This window comes from Sinohyriopsis cumingii, unplaced genomic scaffold (genome assembly GCF_028554795.1).
Source record: "Sinohyriopsis cumingii isolate HCF-2022 unplaced genomic scaffold, ASM2855479v2 utg000646l, whole genome shotgun sequence".
NCBI classification, from domain to species: Eukaryota; Metazoa; Mollusca; class Bivalvia; order Unionida; family Unionidae; genus Sinohyriopsis; species Sinohyriopsis cumingii.
In genome coordinates this window covers 642,724-661,976 of record NW_028315921.1, presented here as the reverse complement: position 1 = coordinate 661,976, position 19,253 = coordinate 642,724, and the positions used below count along the sequence as shown (strand labels likewise).

At 35.8% G+C, this 19,253-nt stretch overlaps 2 non-coding genes across 2 annotated transcripts; both read left to right on the top strand.

Annotated features, from left to right (window-relative positions):
- The first annotated feature begins 4,113 nt into the window (after positions 1-4,113).
- Positions 4,114-4,195, top strand: Trnas-gcu (transfer RNA serine (anticodon GCU)). The gene has a single exon. It is a non-coding gene; the product is annotated as a tRNA-Ser (tRNA).
- A 7,636-nt stretch (positions 4,196-11,831) lies between these two features.
- Trnas-gcu (transfer RNA serine (anticodon GCU)) lies at positions 11,832-11,913 on the top strand. The gene has a single exon. It is a non-coding gene; the product is annotated as a tRNA-Ser (tRNA).
- Positions 11,914-19,253: the final 7,340 nt, after the last annotated feature.

The following is a 19,253-nucleotide window of genomic DNA, read 5'->3' as shown; positions in this document are numbered from 1 at the left end:
AGTACAATAAATGATTGATTAATAGATTCTTTCTTTGCTAATGTCATGGTTGTACCATCGGCATGTTGAAAGACTTTACTTGTACTGCTAGACAATAGAAATAGAGCAACATTGACATAATAATTTATAATTATAGCGAGCCCTAAATGTTCCGCTTCAAATAAATATAGTATAGTTAGTATAGGGCAACTTTGGAGGACTGAATGTTTAATTGAAAAGGCTTTCATTAAATGCATTTAACACTGTTTCTAATTTCAATATAAAATATTTGTATCCATTAAATAAAACTGTCACCAAACCCGAATTGTCGTAAAAGAGATACCAGTATGAATGGTTGACTCTGTGAAAAGCTTTTTCTTGATCAGTTTCATCACCTCTTTCTTCACCATCTGCACCCTGCATTACTTCATCAACCTCGTGTTCATCATCTTCTACAACTTGAATCCCCAATCTATCTTCCTTTGTGGCAACGTTAGCAATTCGGTAATTAATTTCTTCAATTTAATCATTTAGCATGTAACATCTTTAGGCAGTTGTATTTCTTAAGTCATATTTCCCACATGAACACAAATAAAGAAAATTTCCACAATTGTCAGAGCTTTGCCTTTTGTACTTCCTAGGAACATGACGCTGTTTCCAACACTTGTGGCACACGAAATCTGTGCAATCTGTCATCATGCGACCCGGGTCAAGACAAAAAGAGCGCACCTTCACTTGATTATCATGCAATAACTTAACGAACTAATGGTCACTTACAGTTTGATGCTTCCGACTGTAGGGCTAAGATTTTATCTCTTTTGGAAAACTGTATTTTACATAATATTACAAATCTATGTTCTTAACCTAAGTACTAGAAAAGATGTAAAACCAGCAAGTATTGTAAAATGTAACAAATAATTTCTCTAGAATACGAAATAAAACATGAAATAACAAATAATAAATATTTAAAAAATAACAAACAATCAAAATTAAATATCCAAAACAAAAATGCGTCACGTCTGTCACACGATTTCTAGGGTAGTATCTATCCTGAATGGGAGATAGGAATTCCACTCCGTATTCTCTTATCTTGATACCTATCTCTTCGTCGGAAACGTGTGCAGGTAGGCTAGGTATTTACACAATAACAGTGTCAGAATATGAGGAAGTACAGTCATAGTTATCACTGCCAATTCCACTTTAGATTATACTCTTTATTTGGCAACGTAACCTCATACAAATTTGAAACTTTCGGCACAACTACATAGAAAGACATTTTGTTATTTCGTTGACTGATTGGATCGTGAAAGTTGTTATGTCCTAAGCATAGGTAGGGCGTATTTCTAAAGCTAGTCACATGATCACATCTATTCATTCCGCGCTGACGTAGATTTCTTGTGACCAGAGATTCATACTCCAAAACTCTCTTCAGTCAGTTTGTCTTTCGATGTCAATGCGTCTCACAAATAACTGAATGTCCAATTTGCCGTAATTATAGACAGGGTAGCTTGAATCGAACAACACATTGCAGATAGCTCTCGATCGGATTATGCAAAGTCACATATTGTTTCATTGAGAAAGACACATTTCCTTGTTTAAAATAATCCGATATCGAGTAGTAGAAAATAATTGATACATCTTATTTATGACAATGATATATGGGCGTGTTTGGGATTTAAGGCAGTCATAAAGTCTAGTACACCCCGGTAAAACATTTTATGGAAACAACAACACTAACCTCTTAGCTGCATTAGTTGACTACCTAATCAATTGTTTATAATGAACGTTCTAGTTCCATTAGTTGCCTCCCTTGGTTCGACAAAAGAAAAACGATTGACCCCCTCCTGCAACAATTGAATAAATGGCGAATCCGAAAGGAGGATTGCGTTTTACTAAGGAGCATATATCAGATGGGACTTTCACAACCAAATGTGCCATTCTTCTTAATTTATTATTATTATTATTATTATTATTATTATTATTATTATTATTATTATTATACTCTTGATAACTGTTTATCTACTTTTCTAAATATGAAGTTGAAAGGGACTTATTTTTCATGTCCTTAAATAAGCAGCACTTAAATGTCCTCCATATGTTTCACAGACAAATGTTTTTGTGCATGGGAACAAATTTGATATAATGTCAACATGAATATCGATGTTTCTGGCTGTATTTGAACAACCTCTCTTTTTAAATTCTGATAATTCATGTGGTTGTAAAATATTCATGTTCACATAACTTATAAAGGCAGGAATTGTTTGTGTTTAGGACGTTGTTTGTGAATCAAATCCTGAGATCAAAGCGAAAAATACAGAAAACTTACAATTGTATAATAGAAAGTATACCTTTAGAATGACACAAAAGAATCAAACCCCACCGTGACCAATTGAAGAAATACTATATATCCCAAAATTGATAGCAAATTGTATGACCTCTATTCATATACACCACAATTATTTTACAGGCTCATCTAAAGTTTAATTTTCGAGAACCAGCCTCCGTTTCCTTCCGGAGCAGGATATCAAGTTTGGAAACATGTAATCACTGGAAATGTGTAAATTTGCCTTTTAAGAGCACATATTGTATGGATTAACGAAAAATTGAAACAAAATAAATTCCATTTTTAATATGGCAATGTCATGTCAGAGGTCAAAACTTTTCGGCACTTTTGGGTGGGATCGCAGGGGTGGTTCAGTATGTATTTTTCACAGGGAGCGCAAAGAAGACCGCAAGCTGACTGTGGGATTTAGCAGCTAGTGAGGGCCAGGGAGACAAACACTCATTTTTGTCTGGGGGTGGGGAAGGGTGATGCCGGCGGTGGGGTGGGAAACACGGGGAGGCTTGTCCACCTGATCACTGTCGAACGTTCCAATGCTATATCATTACATGCCACATTGTTTTTCTTTTGCTTGTATCATGTCCTTGACAAATTGTTTTCTGTACCTTTAAATTCTCTACAATAATTGATACAGTGCCAAAGAAAAGAACTTAATATTTTACATGCATGTATCAACTTCTATATAGGATCTCAACAAAATACATGGCTTAAGGGTGAAAGTAATGTTACCTTGACCTTTTGTTCTATTTCACTTTAGCTGCATGTACATTTGACATTTTATTATTGCTAGAACGGTGTAGAAGGTCCAAATTAGCACCAAAAAAAGCCGTCATTGAAGCGTGAAAAGTAAATTACATTGACCCACATTTTATATATGAAATCAGATACATATTTACTGAATGTGCCTTTTATTTATATTTTTGTGCCTGAAGATAAATGATAATTTGATGTTATGAATTTAAAATTAAAAACAAAAAACAAAAACCAAATAAAAGTGATTAGCAGAGCGTGGTTTCGATCCACGGACCTCTGGGTTATGGGCCCAGCACGCTTCCACTGCGCCACTCTGCTGTTAGTTGTTATTGTTGTTGTTATAGGGTTTAACGCCATTTTTCAACACAAGATAGGCTATACATGGCGGCCAGTATTAATGGTGGAGGAAGAACCCGGGAAAACCCCGGAAAGAACCACCGACCCACGAGAAGCTACCGGCAAGCTTTCTCACATGTCCACACTGGCCGAGCCCGAGACTCGAACCCACGCAGACAGAGGTGAGATGGCAGTGATCCGTGACGGAGAGCGCTTTAGACCACTCGGTCACTCGGCTCTGCTGTTAGAAAACATTGATTTTTATAACTTTAAAAAAAATGGAACTGATATTCACTTATCTGATGTAATACTTACCGAAGAGATGAATTACAACGAATGTTCGTACGAGTTTTTTCCCTTGCCTAACAATCCATTGATATGAACATGCTTGCTCACTAAGGGACCGACCATGTATTTGTTTCTGTTTATTGGGTGGGTAGGTGGGTAATGTTGAGTTTTCTCCCAGCCAGGAGAATTGTTTTAATTTACCTGAAGATATATATTTCTTCTTTTAAAGAATATCATGCACTAGGTTCTTTATGTGCACATCAGTTAGAGCTAGGATGGTTCGATGGTTAGAATTTTTTTCTGTCTGAAAAAGACATATATTGAATCGTGAATATCAGACAAAAGTTGTGTGTGGTTTAGGCCAGGTAGCTATAGATCACTCCCTACATAAATAGTGTACTCATCAAAATACACCGGACGAGGTGGCCGAGTGGTTAAGGCGATGGACTGCTAATCCATTGGGGTCTCCCCGCGTGGGTTCGAATCCCATCTTCGTCGATATACATTTTATCTGATGTGTAGAACTTTTAGTTATGACTACAAACCGTATTCATCAATATTGTAATGTGATATCGTCACGTCAGAAAGAAAACACGCCTAATGATGTCTCCATGATTTTTTTTGGTGGTTTGTGTCTTGAATGGACTGACGTTTTGTGCATGTTTGTGACAGGTTTGTGTATTGACCTGTTCCGGCTGCATATTTATAATCGAGTTGTACTTTCTGTGCGTGTGGAACATTTTATCTCCCACAGGAGAAAAAAAAAACAACAACATTTCTTGGCATTGAAATAAAGTCCCAGTAGTGCTAACATGCATGCGGGAAGTGTAGCCAAATATCAATGCCGCGAATCGGCCGATTAGCAGAAACATTTAGGGTTGCGAGCAAGGCAAAAGGGATCAAGTTAAGGTTTGGGAGGGTAAGGGGTGAGTTGTTTCCAAAATTCCAAAACGGCACCAAAGCACATGCGTATGTGTCTGTTTACTAGAAGTGTGTGTAATACCCATTAAAACGATGGTCAAATTTTAAGTAACAGGAGACTGTACGTTTGTATACTCGGATAGTCTTGGACAACAATCTACAATTGCGGTTAATGTTAAGAAGGTCAAAGAAACTGATGTTATCAGAAGTGTAGAAGAAATGACGGGGAAAATGTTCGTTTATGTAGCTGTCCTTTCACCTGTTCATACTTTAAGTACCTGTGTACCAAACTGATTAAAATCAGATCTCCGCTGTTACCAAATGAAGATCTGACAGCGATCGCTTAGAAGGCATATTCTGGTACCTATGCTATTACCATAATTGCTAATTTTATCAACCAGTCAGATGAGGTCTAATATCTTTGCGTTTTGAGAAAGAGCACCGTGGGTGAAAAGGATGAATGTGTATCGAACGATTTGATTCACTTTCAGATTTTTTGAAAGTTGCATTTCCATTGGCTAATTTAATGGTCACCTGAATGTCATTCTTCAGTGGTCGTCGTCACATCTTCACGTAGGACAGCGGAGATCTGATTTTATCAGATTGGTGTCTATGTTGACCGGGGTATAGATATTCCTCTTCATATTCTTTCTAATTTCTACTTATTTCTTCTTCTAAAAGGTACACAGGTACATAAAGTATGAACATGTGAACGTAATACCTTCCAGATGTATAGCGCACAAGCAATGGACTCTCTCCAGTTCACTTATATTCTGAGGGCTAGGGTTAAATTAAGTTTCACAATAATACAACGTTCATGGAATCGCGGTAGTTTCATGGAAAATATAATTTGTGAGCCGACTAATTCCATACCTGTGTACTCCAATATTAATAAAACCAATAACGTACTTGCAAGTTTATCTTTAACCTCTTTAAGTTTTGTATATAATCTGCTATACTTAGACACGTTAACACCAAAATGTCTACATAACTGCTGTTTCTGGAGCACTCTCAAAATCCAAGAACCATTTTCACTTGTTTCGTTTGTAGTCAGACGACTTTTCGGTGAACACAACGATCTTAGGTTTCTAGAAGTTATATCCAAATGCCGACTTTATGGAGTGCACGTTGCATATAAAACAGTATCTGATCCACTAATACCGTGTGCAACAATTGTGGAGACCAATACGAGTTATAGCACTACCTTGGTAGGTGGTTACAATAGCTGCAATTGATCAGCATAACAAACACATACGTATCGATGATATTGCTATTCGAGAGCTTCATAATTACAGTTGATAGCAATATTTACGATCTTTGGAGATCAAGAGAGAATGGTACTATGCGAACTATGGCAGTGCAGGATGGATTATATCTTAAATTCCTCCAAATTATATATTGGTATGCAAAATATTTTGTTATGCATGTACATCATTATGAGATCGATCCTAAAATAACTACATGCAACGAAGAAATTAGGCACTTACTTAAATTAGATAATGTTTGTAATGATGAATAGGTATGTAGAGTGAAATCTATTATTATTGAGGGAAAGAGTAAAATATTTTAGTGAACAACTCACTTAGTGGATAATGCAAAATATAAAAGTAAGAATTCTCGCTCCTATACAGTACGAAGAGAAAGAAAGAAAGTTTCCAAGAATTGTATAGATGTCAAGACAAAATGATTCTATTTTCTGTAAAATTTACCGCTAAAGATTCATTTGATATCAATACATAGGAAGAACTCGAACAACAATGAAGTGACTAAGAAATAAGATTGTTTTGAGGTGTTATACCGAGATTTTAATCCAGTTTGGTGATTGAAAGTGACGCAAATAGCAAATACTTTATAAAAAAATCCTGAAAAATATCAACAAAAGCGAAATGTTATTAATGAATCCATTGATGACTTTGGCTCACTTGTTTCAAATGAAAATCAAATATTAAAATACATTTATAAGTTTTATTGTATTTTGTAATTATCGAGCACAGATGATGAGAGTTGTAAAGAATCAGTTTTAATCTTGGTAAATTCATCCGTACCTGCTGATGATACGTATTTGAGTAGGGTCATACAAGGGTTGATAAAATACATGCAGCTATAAATATAATGTCTAAAATTAGATATTTTGGTCTGGTTAAATCGATAAAGTAGTTGTATTTTACAACGTTTTAAATTATGAATATGATAACCTGTTAGAGATTTTTTCTTCTTCAGATCGTTAACAAGGAATCAATTACGTCATGGACAGTGAGATTTGATACAATATCATTTTTTACAACACCAAGAGCGACTAAAGAAGCTGGAAATATTGGCGACCTATGAGACTATTTAATGTAGATGATACTATTTTGACAAGGGTTATGGCTCATGGTTTGAAATGGGTATTACCCAAAATTATGCCTCTAATTCAGACATGCTCTATAGTTTGAAGGGATATTGCTGATACAACATTCACTGTAGGAGATGTCATTGCTATGACCTAGAGGGACAACATCGAGGGATATACCTTAAAAATTGATAAAAGCAACGTTTTTGACAGAGTCAAAAGTTTGTCTCATTCACATAAATTTTGGATTTGGTCAAATTTTTATTCAGCCGATATTAAAGACAGTGTTAAATGCAGTGTGCATCTAACACCATTCTTTCCGATTAAAACTTCTCTCTGATAAGGCTGTTCTCTATCGGTAATGCTATATATAATACCAGTTGAACGTTAAGGGTGATACTAGAGTGGCAAATGTATTTTTTCTAGTGAGTAAATGTTTCCAAAACAAAATACCCTACTCCAAAAGGAAACAGCGGCTGGTTTACGGAAAATCAAGCTACTTAAAAGCGAGTAAAACATTTGTGCTATACATGAACAGAAGTCATACAATTTAGTATCACCTCTGTGTAATAAGTTTTAATTTTAGACAAAGTGTTATTCTAACTGAGCTCCAGCACTAGTTCCCAAAATTAAGATAACGTGATCACAATGTTGAAATTGGAGCTGTCTGCAGAATTCAACAGAGACTGCCTGATGAATTAAATAAAAGTTCCGTTTGTTTTCTTTATTCCCTTTTGAACCAGATCCTTTACAATATAAACCAAGTACAATAAATGATTGATTAATAGATTCTTTCTTTGCTAATGTCATGGTTGTACCATTGGCATGTTGAAAGACTTTACTTGTACTGCTAGACAATAGAAATAGAGCAACATTGACATAATAATTTATAATTATAGCGAGCCCTAAATGTTCCGCTTCAAATAAATATAGTATAGTTAGTATAGGGCGACTTTTGAGGACTGAATGTTTAATTGAAAAGGCTTTCATTAAATGCATTTAACACTGTTTCTAATTTCAATATAAAATATTTGTATCCATTAAATAAAACTGTCACCAAACCCGAATTGTCGTAAAAGAGATACCAGTATGAATGGTTGACTCTGTGAAAAGCTTTTTCTTGATCAGTTTCATCACCTCTTTCTTCACCATCTGCACCCTGTATTACTTCATCAACCTCGTGTTCATCATCTTCTACAACTTGAATCCCCAATCTGTCTTCCTTTGTGGCAACGTTAGCAATTCGGTAATTAATTTCTTCAATTTAATCATTTAGCATGTAACATCTTTAGGCAGTTGTATTTCTTAAGTCATATTTCCCACATGAACACAAATAAAGAAAATTTCCACAATTGTCAGAGCTTTGCCTTTTGTACTTCCTAGGAACATGACGCTGTTTCCAACACTTGTGGCACACGAAATCTGTGCAATCTGTCATCATGCGACCCGGGTCAAGACAAAAAGAGCGCACCTTTACTTGATTATCATGCAATAACTTAACGAACTAATGGTCACTTACAGTTTGATGCTTCCGACTGTAGGGCTAAGATTTTATCTCTTTTGGAAAACTGTATTTTACATAATATTACAAATCTATGTTCTTAACCTAAGTAATAGAAAAGATGTAAAACCAGCAAGTATTGTAAAATGTAACAAATAATTTCTCTAGAATACGAAATAAAACATGAAATAACAAATAATAAATATTTAAAAAATAACAAACAATCAAAATTAAATATCCAAAACAAAAATGCGTCACGTCTGTCACACGATTTCTAGGGTAGTATCTATCCTGAATGGGAGATAGGAATTCCACTCCGTATTCTCTTATCTTGATACCTATCTCTTCGTCGGAAACGTGTGCAGGTAGGCGAGGTATTTACACAGTAATAGTGTCAGAATATGGGGAAGTACAGTCATAGTTATCACTGCCAATTCCACTTTAGATTATACTCTTTATTTGGCAACGTAACCTCATACAAATTTGAAACTTTCGGCACAACTACATAGAAAGACATTTTGTTTTTTCGTTGACTGATTGGATCGTGAAAGTTGTTATGTCCTAAGCATAGGTAGGGCGTATTTCTAAAGCTAGTCACATGATCACATCTATTCATTCCGCGCTGACGTAGATTTCTTGTGACCAGAGATTCATACTCCAAAACTCTCTTCAGTCAGTTTGTCTTTCGATGTCAATGCGTCTCACAAATAACTGAATGTCCAATTTGCCGTAATTATAGACAGGGTAGCTTGAATCGAACAACACATTGCAGATAGCTCTCGATCGGATTATGCAAAGTCACATATTGTTTCATTGAGAAAGACACATTTCCTTGTTTAAAATAATCCGATATCGAGTAGTAGAAAATAATTGATACATCTTATTTATGACAATGATATATGGGCGTGTTTGGGATTTAAGGCAGTCATAAAGTCTAGTACACCCCGGTAAAACATTTTATGGAAACAACAACACTAACCTCTTAGCTGCATTAGTTGACTACCTAATCAATTGTTTATAATGAACGTTCTAGTTCCATTAGTTGCCTCCCTTGGTTCGACAAAAGAAAAACGATTGACCCCCTCCTGCAACAATTGAATAAATGGCGAATCCGAAAGGAGGATTGCGTTTTACTAAGGAGCATATATCAGATGGGACTTTCACAACCAAATGTGCCATTCTTCTTAATTTATTATTATTATTATTATTATTATTATTATTATTGTTATTATTATTATTATTATTATACTCTTGATAACTGTTTATCTACTGTTCTAAATATGAAGTTGAAAGGGACTTATTTTTCATGTCCTTAAATAAGCAGCACTTAAATGTCCTCCATATGTTTCACAGACAAATGTTTTTGTGCATGGGAACAAATTTGATATAATGTCAACATGAATATCGATGTTTCTGGCTGTATTTGAACAACCTCTCTTTTTAAATTCTGATAATTCATGTGGTTGTAAAATATTCATGTTCACATAACTTATAAAGGCAGGAATTGTTTGTGTTTAGGACGTTGTTTGTGAATCAAATCCTGAGATCAAAGCGAAAAATACAGAAAACTTACAATTGTATAATAGAAAGTATACCTTTAGAATGACACAAAAGAATCAAACCCCACCGTGACCAATTGAAGAAATACTATATATCCCAAAATTGATAGCAAATTGTATGACCTCTATTCATATACACCACAATTATTTTACAGGCTCATCTAAAGTTTAATTTTCGAGAACCAGCCTCCGTTTCCTTCCGGAGCAGGATATCAAGTTTGGAAACATGTAATCACTGGAAATGTGTAAATTTGCCTTTTAAGAGCACATATTGTATGGATTAACGAAAAATTGAAACAAAATAAATTCCATTTTTAATATGGCAATGTCATGTCAGAGGTCAAAACTTTTCGGCACTTTTGGGTGGGATCGCAGGGGTGGTTCAGTATGTATTTTTCACAGGGAGCGCAAAGAAGACCGCAAGCTGACTGTGGGATTTAGCAGCTAGTGAGGGCCAGGGAGACAAACACTCATTTTTGTCTGGGGGTGGGGAAGGGTGATGCCGGCGGTGGGGTGGGAAACACGGGGAGGCTTGTCCACCTGATCACTGTCGAACGTTCCAATGCTATATCATTACATGCCACATTGTTTTTCTTTTGCTTGTATCATGTCCTTGACAAATTGTTTTCTGTACCTTTAAATTCTCTACAATAATTGATACAGTGCCAAAGAAAAGAACTTAATATTTTACATGCATGTATCAACTTCTATATAGGATCTCAACAAAATACATGGCTTAAGGGTGAAAGTAATGTTACCTTGACCTTTTGTTCTATTTCACTTTAGCTGCATGTACATTTGACATTTTATTATTGCTAGAACGGTGTAGAAGGTCCAAATTAGCACCAAAAAAAGCCGTCATTGAAGCGTGAAAAGTAAATTACATTGACCCACATTTTATATATGAAATCAGATACATATTTACTGAATGTGCCTTTTATTTATATTTTTGTGCCTGAAGATAAATGATAATTTGATGTTATGAATTTAAAATTAAAAACAAAAAACAAAAACCAAATAAAAGTGATTAGCAGAGCGTGGTTTCGATCCACGGACCTCTGGGTTATGGGCCCAGCACGCTTCCACTGCGCCACTCTGCTGTTAGTTGTTATTGTTGTTGTTATAGGGTTTAACGCCATTTTTCAACACAAGATAGGCTATACATGGCGGCCAGTATTAATGGTGGAGGAAGAACCCGGGAAAACCCCGGAAAGAACCACCGACCCACGAGAAGCTACCGGCAAGCTTTCTCACATGTCCACACTGGCCGAGCCCGAGACTCGAACCCACGCAGACAGAGGTGAGATGGCAGTGATCCGTGACGGAGAGCGCTTTAGACCACTCGGCCACTCGGCTCTGCTGTTAGAAAACATTGATTTTTATAACTTTAAAAAAAATGGAACTGATATTCACTTATCTGATGTAATACTTACCGAAGAGATGAATACAACGAATGTTCGTACGAGTTTTTTCCCTTGCCTAACAATCCATTGATATGAACATGCTTGCTCACTAAGGGACCGACCATGTATTTGTTTCTGTTTATTGGGTGGGTAGGTGGGTAATGTTGAGTTTTCTCCCAGCCAGAAGAATTGTTTTAATTTACCTGAAGATATATATTTCTTCTTTTAAAGAATATCATGCACTAGGTTCTTTATGTGCACATCAGTTAGAGCTAGGATGGTTCGATGGTTAGAATTTTTTTCTGTCTGAAAAAGACATATATTGAATCGTGAATATTAGACAAAAGTTGTGTGTGGTTTAGGCCAGGTAGCTATAGATCACTCCCTACATAAATAGTGTACTCATCAAAATACACCGGACGAGGTGGCCGAGTGGTTAAGGCGATGGACTGCTAATCCATTGGGGTCTCCCCGCGTGGGTTCGAATCCCATCTTCGTCGATATACATTTTATCTGATGTGTAGAACTTTTAGTTATGACTACAAACCGTATTCATCAATATTGTAATGTGATATCGTCACGTCAGAAAGAAAACACGCCTAATGATGTCTCCATGATTTTTTTTGGTGGTTTGTGTCTTGAATGGACTGACGTTTTGTGCATGTTTGTGACAGGTTTGTGTATTGACCTGTTCCGGCTGCATATTTATAATCGAGTTGTACTTTCTGTGCGTGTGGAACATTTTATCTCCCACAGGAGAAAAAAAAAACAACAACATTTCTTGGCATTGAAATAAAGTCCCAGTAGTGCTAACATGCATGCGGGAAGTGTAGCCAAATATCAATGCCGCGAATCGGCCGATTAGCAGAAACATTTAGGGTTGCGAGCAAGGCAAAAGGGATCAAGTTAAGGTTTGGGAGGGTAAGGGGTGAGTTGTTTCCAAAATTCCAAAACGGCACCAAAGCACATGCGTATGTGTCTGTTTACTAGAAGTGTGTGTAATACCCATTAAAACGATGGTCAAATTTTAAGTAACAGGAGACTGTACGTTTGTATACTCGGATAGTCTTGGACAACAATCTACAATTGCGGTTAATGTTAAGAAGGTCAAAGAAACTGATGTTATCAGAAGTGTAGAAGAAATGACGGGGAAAATGTTCGTTTATGTAGCTGTCCTTTCACCTGTTCATACTTTAAGTACCTGTGTACCAAACTGATTAAAATCAGATCTCCGCTGTTACCAAATGAAGATCTGACAGCGATCGCTTAGAAGGCATATTCTGGTACCTATGCTATTACCATAATTGCTAATTTTATCAACCAGTCAGATGAGGTCTAATATCTTTGCGTTTTGAGAAAGAGCACCGTGGGTGAAAAGGATGAATGTGTATCGAACGATTTGATTCACTTTCAGATTTTTTGAAAGTTGCATTTCCATTGGCTAATTTAATGGTCACCTGAATGTCATTCTTCAGTGGTCGTCGTCACATCTTCACGTAGGACAGCGGAGATCTGATTTTATCAGATTGGTGTCTATGTTGACCGGGGTATAGATATTCCTCTTCATATTCTTTCTAATTTCTACTTATTTCTTCTTCTAAAAGGTACACAGGTACATAAAGTATGAACATGTGAACGTAATACCTTCCAGATGTATAGCGCACAAGCAATGGACTCTCTCCAGTTCACTTATATTCTGAGGGCTAGGGTTAAATTAAGTTTCACAATAATACAACGTTCATGGAATCGCGGTAGTTTCATGGAAAATATAATTTGTGAGCCGACTAATTCCATACCTGTGTACTCCAATATTAATAAAACCAATAACGTACTTGCAAGTTTATCTTTAACCTCTTTAAGTTTTGTATATAATCTGCTATACTTAGACACGTTAACACCAAAATGTCTACATAACTGCTGTTTCTGGAGCACTCTCAAAATCCAAGAACCATTTTCACTTGTTTCGTTTGTAGTCAGACGACTTTTCGGTGAACACAACGATCTTAGGTTTCTAGAAGTTATATCCAAATGCCGACTTTATGGAGTGCACGTTGCATATAAAACAGTATCTGATCCACTAATACCGTGTGCAACAATTGTGGAGACCAATACGAGTTATAGCACTACCTTGGTAGGTGGTTACAATAGCTGCAATTGATCAGCATAACAAACACATACGTATCGATGATATTGCTATTCGAGAGCTTCATAATTACAGTTGATAGCAATATTTACGATCTTTGGAGATCAAGAGAGAATGGTACTATGCGAACTATGGCAGTGCAGGATGGATTATATCTTAAATTCCTCCAAATTATATATTGGTATGCAAAATATTTTGTTATGCATGTACATCATTATGAGATCGATCCTAAAATAACTACATGCAACGAAGAAATTAGGCACTTACTTAAATTAGATAATGTTTGTAATGATGAATAGGTATGTAGAGTGAAATCTATTATTATTGAGGGAAAGAGTAAAATATTTTAGTGAACAACTCACTTAGTGGATAATGCAAAATATAAAAGTAAGAATTCTCGCTCCTATACAGTACGAAGAGAAAGAAAGAAAGTTTCCAAGAATTGTATAGATGTCAAGACAAAATGATTCTATTTTCTGTAAAATTTACCGCTAAAGATTCATTTGATATCAATACATAGGAAGAACTCGAACAACAATGAAGTGACTAAGAAATAAGATTGTTTTGAGGTGTTATACCGAGATTTTAATCCAGTTTGGTGATTGAAAGTGACGCAAATAGCAAATACTTTATAAAAAAATCCTGAAAAATATCAACAAAAGCGAAATGTTATTAATGAATCCATTGATGACTTTGGCTCACTTGTTTCAAATGAAAATCAAATATTAAAATACATTTATAAGTTTTATTGTATTTTGTAATTATCGAGCACAGATGATGAGAGTTGTAAAGAATCAGTTTTAATCTTGGTAAATTCATCCGTACCTGCTGATGATACGTATTTGAGTAGGGTCATACAAGGGTTGATAAAATACATGCAGCTATAAATATAATGTCTAAAATTAGATATTTTGGTCTGGTTAAATCGATAAAGTAGTTGTATTTTACAACGTTTTAAATTATGAATATGATAACCTGTTAGAGATTTTTTCTTCTTCAGATCGTTAACAAGGAATCAATTACGTCATGGACAGTGAGATTTGATACAATATCATTTTTTACAACACCAAGAGCGACTAAAGAAGCTGGAAATATTGGCGACCTATGAGACTATTTAATGTAGATGATACTATTTTGACAAGGGTTATGGCTCATGGTTTGAAATGGGTATTACCCAAAATTATGCCTCTAATTCAGACATGCTCTATAGTTTGAAGGGATATTGCTGATACAACATTCACTGTAGGAGATGTCATTGCTATGACCTAGAGGGACAACATCGAGGGATATACCTTAAAAATTGATAAAAGCAACGTTTTTGACAGAGTCAAAAGTTTGTCTCATTCACATAAATTTTGGATTTGGTCAAATTTTTATTCAGCCGATATTAAAGACAGTGTTAAATGCAGTGTGCATCTAACACCATTCTTTCCGATTAAAACTTCTCTCTGATAAGGCTGTTCTCTATCGGTAATGCTATATATAATACCAGTTGAACGTTAAGGGTGATACTAGAGTGGCAAATGTATTTTTTCTAGTGAGTAAATGTTTCCAAAACAAAATACCCTACTCCAAAAGGAAACAGCGGCTGGTTTACGGAAAATCAAGCTACTTAAAAGCGAGTAAAACATTTGTGCTATACATGAACAGAAGTCATACAATTTAGTATCACCTCTGTGTAATAAGTTTTAATTTTAGACAAAGTGTTATTCTAACTGAGCTCCAGCACTAGTTCCCAAAATTAAGATAACGTGATCACAATGTTGAAATTGGAGCTGTCTGCAGAATTCAACAGAGACTGCCTGATGAATTAAATAAAAGTTCCGTTTGTTTTCTTTATTCCCTTTTGAACCAGATCCTTTACAATATAAACCAAGTACAATAAATGATTGATTAATAGATTCTTTCTTTGCTAATGTCATGGTTGTACCATCGGCATGTTGAAAGACTTTACTTGTACTGCTAGACAATAGAAATAGAGCAACATTGACATAATAATTTATAATTATAGCGAGCCCTAAATGTTCCGCTTCAAATAAATATAGTATAGTTAGTATAGGGCGACTTTTGAGGACTGAATGTTTAATTGAAAAGGCTTTCATTAAATGCATTTAACACTGTTTCTAATTTCAATATAAAATATTTGTATCCATTAAATAAAACTGTCACCAAACCCGAATTGTCGTAAAAGAGATACCAGTATGAATGGTTGACTCTGTGAAAAGCTTTTTCTTGATCAGTTTCATCACCTCTTTCTTCACCATCTGCACCCTGTATTACTTCATCAACCTCGTGTTCATCATCTTCTACAACTTGAATCCCCAATCTGTCTTCCTTTGTGGCAACGTTAGCAATTCGGTAATTAATTTCTTCAATTTAATCATTTAGCATGTAACATCTTTAGGCAGTTGTATTTCTTAAGTCATATTTCCCACATGAACACAAATAAAGAAAATTTCCACAATTGTCAGAGCTTTGCCTTTTGTACTTCCTAGGAACATGACGCTGTTTCCAACACTTGTGGCACACGAAATCTGTGCAATCTGTCATCATGCGACCCGGGTCAAGACAAAAAGAGCGCACCTTTACTTGATTATCATGCAATAACTTAACGAACTAATGGTCACTTACAGTTTGATGCTTCCGACTGTAGGGCTAAGATTTTATCTCTTTTGGAAAACTGTATTTTACATAATATTACAAATCTATGTTCTTAACCTAAGTAATAGAAAAGATGTAAAACCAGCAAGTATTGTAAAATGTAACAAATAATTTCTCTAGAATACGAAATAAAACATGAAATAACAAATAATAAATATTTAAAAAATAACAAACAATCAAAATTAAATATCCAAAACAAAAATGCGTCACGTCTGTCACACGATTTCTAGGGTAGTATCTATCCTGAATGGGAGATAGGAATTCCACTCCGTATTCTCTTATCTTGATACCTATCTCTTCGTCGGAAACGTGTGCAGGTAGGCGAGGTATTTACACAGTAATAGTGTCAGAATATGGGGAAGTACAGTCATAGTTATCACTGCCAATTCCACTTTAGATTATACTCTTTATTTGGCAACGTAACCTCATACAAATTTGAAACTTTCGGCACAACTACATAGAAAGACATTTTGTTTTTTCGTTGACTGATTGGATCGTGAAAGTTGTTATGTCCTAAGCATAGGTAGGGCGTATTTCTAAAGTTAGTCACATGATCACATCTATTCATTCCGCGCTGACGTAGATTTCTTGTGACCAGAGATTCATACTCCAAAACTCTCTTCAGTCAGTTTGTCTTTCGATGTCAATGCGTCTCACAAATAACTGAATGTCCAATTTGCCGTAATTATACACAGGGTAGCTTGAATCGAACAACACATTGCAGATAGCTCTCGATCGGATTATGCAAAGTCACATATTGTTTCATTGAGAAAGACACATTTCCTTGTTTAAAATAATCCGATATCGAGTAGTAGAAAATAATTGATACATCTTATTTATGACAATGATATATGGGCGTGTTTGGGATTTAAGGCAGTCATAAAGTCTAGTACACCCCGGTAAAACATTTTATGGAAACAACAACACTAACCTCTTAGCTGCATTAGTTGACTACCTAATCAATTGTTTATAATGAACGTTCTAGTTCCATTAGTTGCCTCCCTTGGTTCGACAAAAGAAAAACGATTGACCCCCTCCTGCAACAATTGAATAAATGGCGAATCCGAAAGGAGGATTGCGTTTTACTAAGGAGCATATATCAGATGGGACTTTCACAACCAAATGTGCCATTCTTCTTAATTTATTATTATTATTATTATTATTATTATTATTATTATTATTATACTCTTGATAACTGTTTATCTACTTTTCTAAATATGAAGTTGAAAGGGACTTATTTTTCATGTCCTTAAATAAGCAGCACTTAAATGTCCTCCATATGTTTCACAGACAAATGTTTTTGTGCATGGGAACAAATTTGATATAATGTCAACATGAATATCGATGTTTCTGGCTGTATTTGAACAACCTCTCTTTTTAAATTCTGATAATTCATGTGGTTGTAAAATATTCATGTTCACATAACTTATAAAGGCAGGAATTGTTTGTGTTTAGGACGTTGTTTGTGAATCAAATCCTGAGATCAAAGCGAAAAATACAGAAAACTTACAATTGTATAATAGAAAGTATACCTTTAGAATGACACAAAAGAATCAAACCCCACCGTGACCAATTGAAGAAATACTATATATCCCAAAATTGATAGCAAATTGTATGACCTCTATTCATATACACCACAATTATTTTACAGGCTCATCTAAAGTTTAATTTTCGAGAACCAGCCTCCGTTTCCTTCCGGAGCAGGATATCAAGTTTGGAAACATGTAATCACTGGAAATGTGTAAATTTGCCTTTTAAGAGCACATATTGTATGGATTAACGAAAAATTGAAACAAAATAAATTCCATTTTTAATATGGCAATGTCATGTCAGAGGTCAAAACTTTTCGGCACTTTTGGGTGGGATCGCAGGGGTGGTTCAGTATGTATTTTTCACAGGGAGCGCAAAGAAGACCGCAAGCTGACTGTGGGATTTAGCAGCTAGTGAGGGCCAGGGAGACAAACACTCATTTTTGTCTGGGGGTGGGGAAGGGTGATGCCGGCGGTGGGGTGGGAAACACGGGGAGGCTTGTCCACCTGATCACTGTCGAACGTTCCAATGCTATATCATTACATGCCACATTGTTTTTCTTTTGCTTGTATCATGTCCTTGACAAATTGTTTTCTGTACCTTTAAATTCTCTACAATAATTGATACAGTGCCAAAGAAAAGAACTTAATATTTTACATGCATGTATCAACTTCTATATAGGATCTCAACAAAATACATGGCTTAAGGGTGAAAGTAATGTTACCTTGACCTTTTGTTCTATTTCACTTTAGCTGCATGTACATTTGACATTTTATTATTGCTAGAACGGTGTAGAAGCAGCAGAGGGGGCGAATCGGACATTTTGTCCAATCGTTATTTTGCTTAATTATTACTTTCTGCAACTCAACGATCTAGTGTCGTCAGCGCCTGGTAAAAAAAAAACGACGACGGTCCATCCTACACGATGGTGACGTCATTTGGTTTAATTAACACCTTCTGCGCGTCGATCCCCAGCGTCGTCAGCGTCCGGTAAGCACATCGACGACCGCGTCGATGTCATCGCCCCCTCTGCTGCTATGATCTTACAAACAGAGTGATCACTAACTCCTCCTCTTGCAGATCAATTAGGTTATTTGACTGATCGGTAAGTCTGAAATTAATTCTCGTTAAAAACCGATCATGGCATCGCATATAGACCGGATTAATCGGACTCTCAATGATCAAAAATCCCGGAGGGGCTGTTGGTGAAAACGAATAAAGGATATACCCCTGTTGAGCTTGATTTGATTGCTTGGTATCCACCTGATAACTCCCTTCGATAACATCACACACTAGATTGATCGCTATCACCGATGCAATATTTACGTTGTATGGAGCAATATGCCTACCATCATCTCCGTTATCGTGTCTGAGGATAGTTGATGAGGGGGTGTCCGCGGGTGGATTCTCAGGCCATCCTAGTATGGTTCTTATTGAACTGTTATAAATATCAACCATATACCCCGGTGTGCTTATTTCAATCGTCGACGATAACGTCGGTTCATG